Genomic DNA, 4,490 nt, shown 5'->3' on the forward strand with positions numbered 1-4,490 from the left:
CCTTTGCCTGCGACCAATCTAGTAGATTTTCTTGCAATAAAAATGGGTTTGGGTTTTTGGTGTTTAAATCCAACTGACTGGGCTTGGAGATTTTGTTTTGGTTGATACCTGCATGCTAATGAACAGCCGGCTCTACCACATATACATGGGCTTCAACAAGATAATATGTTTTTGGACTTAATTGTCCCAAACGTTTCTATTCTATGCCTAAATTTTAAATTTATCATCAAACTTTAGAATATTTTAATGGATAAATTATCTGAATGGTCATTTTTTTTCTTTTTTTAGGTATAATATCAAAAAATATCCTTAATTTTGATAACATAATGAATTTAACTCCTATTCCTTTTTCTAAAAAAAAACTTTGGCCTCAACATTTTATTTTTTAGTATTGTATAGAAATCGTTAGTTGACTAATGATCAACACTTTTTGCAGACGTTATAAATGCCATGTGTCACTTCACATATATACGTGTGACACAAACCACATTATCACTTTTAATATACAAGACTAGAAACGTCAACAATAAAATTTTGATTATTAGTAAATTAATAGTTTTCATCCAATCATGAATCATTTTTTCCTAAAATGAAATATTAAGGTTAATTTTTTTAAAAAAATTAAAAATAATATTTTATTAAATATTACATACATATTGTATCACCCGGTCCACTAAACATGTACGCAACACTAACCCACAGAATAAAGATGTAAACTTTATTGTCTATTTTTATACAATAATAAAAGTTCGCATAAATACATTGATCGTAAATGAATATTTAAAATCAAGAATAAATAAGTAAAGGTACATTGTCGATAAGGATTTAATATCGTTTAGTTTATGAATGTATATAGTACAAAATTTATTGAGAGTAAATCAAATGGTACCCTTATTTCCAAATAAGATATGTATGCTTATGCTCAACAGTTTTGAGATTAAAGACATGTAAGAGATAAAAAAACGATGAAAAACAACACCCTAAACGCTCTCGACTTTAAATTCCTCAAAAAACAACTTAGTCGTGATGAAGATCCTTCGGACTCCACCACACCTTTCCCTCCTGCCCCTCCCCCAAACACTCAGATGGACTGCGACTCTCGATCTCCTGATCCTAGGTCATTTATCTCCTACAGAGACATGCTTGACGAAAATTCTATTGACCAAAACAAAGGCAACATTGAAGATCTTGTTGAAGATGACATTGAACTCCTAGAGGATGACATTGCCATTGGATCTCTAAATGGCATCACCACCATCGACTTCTCCAAACGTGCTCAATCATAGGCTATCAAAAGTATGGACTTAGTGCTTGTGGTTAAAGTCCTTGGTCGTCGGATTGGCTACAACACCCTTCATAACCGCATCTATAATATTTGAAAGCCATCTCACCCCATTAAACTTATGGATATAGAAAATGAATTCTTCTTGGTTAAATTTAGTGACAAGAAGACTTCTTTTATAGAGGGTAACCGGAAGTCCCGGAAGACGAATCCACGCCATAAGAAAACTAGGGTGGGCTTGTGAAGGTTGAAAATCTATCTCAAAGTCCTTACCAAGGGACCTTGGTAAATTTTTTGCCACTATTTAACCATCGAGCCATGGTCGATAGATTTTCAACCTTCACAAGCCCACCCTAGTCATCTCATGGCGTGAATTCATCTTCTGAAACTTTCGGTTACCCTCTATAAAAGAAGTCTCATTGAAGCAATTGACAGTCAAAATCGATTATCAAACCAACAACGGATGTCATGGAAGGTTCGCCCACATGCCCATTAATATGAACCTTTGTAAGCAACTTGTGAGTAAACTTATCATTAATGGAAGAACTCAAATTATCGAATATGAATCTCTCTTCGGTTTGTGTTAGAGTTTGACTCAAATTTAAAGTGACATAAATTAATATTTAAATTTGGGAAAGTAATCCTAGTTTGATTAAAAGTATAAAACTTTATTAAAGTAGATTTCTACTTTATTTAATTTTACTTTTTAATAAAGTATCTATTCACATAAATAGATATAAAAGGTAAAAGGTTAGATATCAAGTTTTTCTTTCATTAAAATCCTCTTGTATTTTCTCCCTTCATATTAGTGAAATTCTTCCCCTCTACCCGTGTTTTTTTTCCTTTTAGGTTTTCCACGTAAAATATTGATGTTTTTCTTTTTTTTATCGTGTTTATTTGTTTTCCAATAATCGTTCTGATGTTATAACAAATTGGTATCAAAGCTCGAGTTCGAGATTATGGAAACAATAAAATATGATATTTCGTTGTTGGATCGAAACACTAGGTTCCCATTGTGGCAGGTGAAGATTCGGGATGTCCTTCATAATTGGACTTAGCTTTGGAAGAGTTTGATAATGAGACATCGTCAAATTGGATGAACGAAGAAAAACATAAGGATCATAAAATCCTATCTCATATCTATTTACACTTATCAAATCAAAATTTACAGGATGTGTTGAAAAAAAATTACTTCTTTGTGGACGAAATTAGAGCAACTACACATACAGAAATCGTTGATCAGCGCACTCAAAGCAACATCTTTATTCGCTCAAGTTGGCAGAAGGTTCGTCTCTTGAAGAGCACCTGACTGCATTTAAGTAATTTGTCTATGATCTAGAGACTTTATAAGTGAAGTATGATAAAGAAGATTTAGGGTTAATCCTCTTGTGTTCACTACCTCCTTATTCATCTTTCAGAGACACAATTCTGTACAGTTGTGAAACACTCACTTTTAAGGAGGTGTACAATATCCTACACTCATTTGATAAGATGAAGTATCTTGTATTTGGTTTCGAGCCTCAAGCAGAGGGTCTCATGGTGCGTGGATCGACTAGCTCAGACCATGAAAGAAATTAAAGGCAAGCGTTCTTCTAGTAGTGAAGGAAAGGGAGATCAAAATCTCTTCAAACCTGTTTATATATATAGTCACGCCCGGATTAAAAACTCTTCATTCTCATTTATGTTAAAGTCCCTTGAACCCATCATATCATTCGTCCTCTTATATATATACCCCGACTATATGAAAATATTTTTTTAAGTACTCCGACTATTAAAAGTTACAAAATAATCTCCTAATTATAGGATGTTGCTTTGTTGAGTCCTTCGACTATTAACAATCTAAGTATGATATTAATCTACTGTTTGAGATATGATAGTCGATTGAGATTTTGGGATCAAAATTTATCATATCTCAAATGGCATATTAACATTTAGCTTAGACTACAGTCAAATTTTTAATGGAAAATGATGAATTTTGAACATAATGATTAGTCATGTGACCATTTTGTAATTTTTAAATGTCGAGGGACTCAACAAATCAACATCCTATAATTAAATGATCATTTTGTAACTTTTAATAGTCAAAGTACTCAATAAAATCATATCCAAAAGTTGGGGACCATTTATATACTATACTCTATAATAAAATGGATAAGATCCACTTACACTACATAAAACTAGTAATTTTTATACTAATTTATGATTATTAGATTTAACTAAATAAATAACTTGAATTTAATTAAAATTTACATGCGGCATAGAAATATTTAGTAAAATATATATTTTTTTCATTTTAGCGTGAAACTCATCTTCTCCATCGTTCCTATTTTCTTTTTAGATGGAAAAACTTATTCTCGTCTCATCGATTCTTGTTGTTACCTAATTATTTCTACCAATCGATAAGTCGGTGGTTACCTATTATTTCAAATGGTTTGGGTTAATGTGTTTTCTGGTATTATTAAGGGAGCTTGACGAATTTAAGTCGTTGACTGCCTTTGACGGATATAACCATTGTCCAAGCTCAAATTACTAAGATTCGCTGGTGAATGCATGTTTGTTGAACGAATGAGCATATGACGATGATCTTCATTGCGGAGTAAGCGATGCACTGAGCTCATAATTCAAGTTCGATACCAAAATTTGGAAAATGAACATTGATTCTTTATCTGTGGATGATATATGTAAGGATTTCGATTTGAAAAAGCCTAGAAAGAGCTACTTACTTTCATTGTTACATTCCACAAATACATTAAAAGAGTTTCATATTCTATAAACATAACTTTTGAAATCTAGAATCTATAGAAAAATAATATTTTCTTTTATTATTTACGTTACTCACAAAAGTTTCAAATCTAGAATCTATAAAAAAATAATATTTTAATCGTGATAGATTAATATTTAATTAATATCATTATAAATATTTTACGATTTAGATAGTGTTAGTGCATATATTAGTTGACAATAAGGTGATGATATGGTAGAATTTTAATATTTTTTATTGATTATTATTACGTTATAATTATATAAATTTATGTGAACTTAATCTACAGAATTATATATCAAATAATTTGAAGCAGTAAGGACTGATGTGATAAATTTCCATAAAGAAAAGGCAAATAGGTTTTGGAAATAAATGATATCATTATTTATAGTATAGCACAGCACACCTTTTTCCTACACATCCTTTTTTCTTTTCGAACAATATTCC

This window comes from Hibiscus syriacus, unplaced genomic scaffold, assembly GCF_006381635.1.
Source record: "Hibiscus syriacus cultivar Baekdansim isolate YM2019G1 unplaced genomic scaffold, ASM638163v2 tig00110332_pilon, whole genome shotgun sequence".
Lineage (NCBI taxonomy): Eukaryota > Viridiplantae > Streptophyta > Magnoliopsida > Malvales > Malvaceae > Hibiscus > Hibiscus syriacus.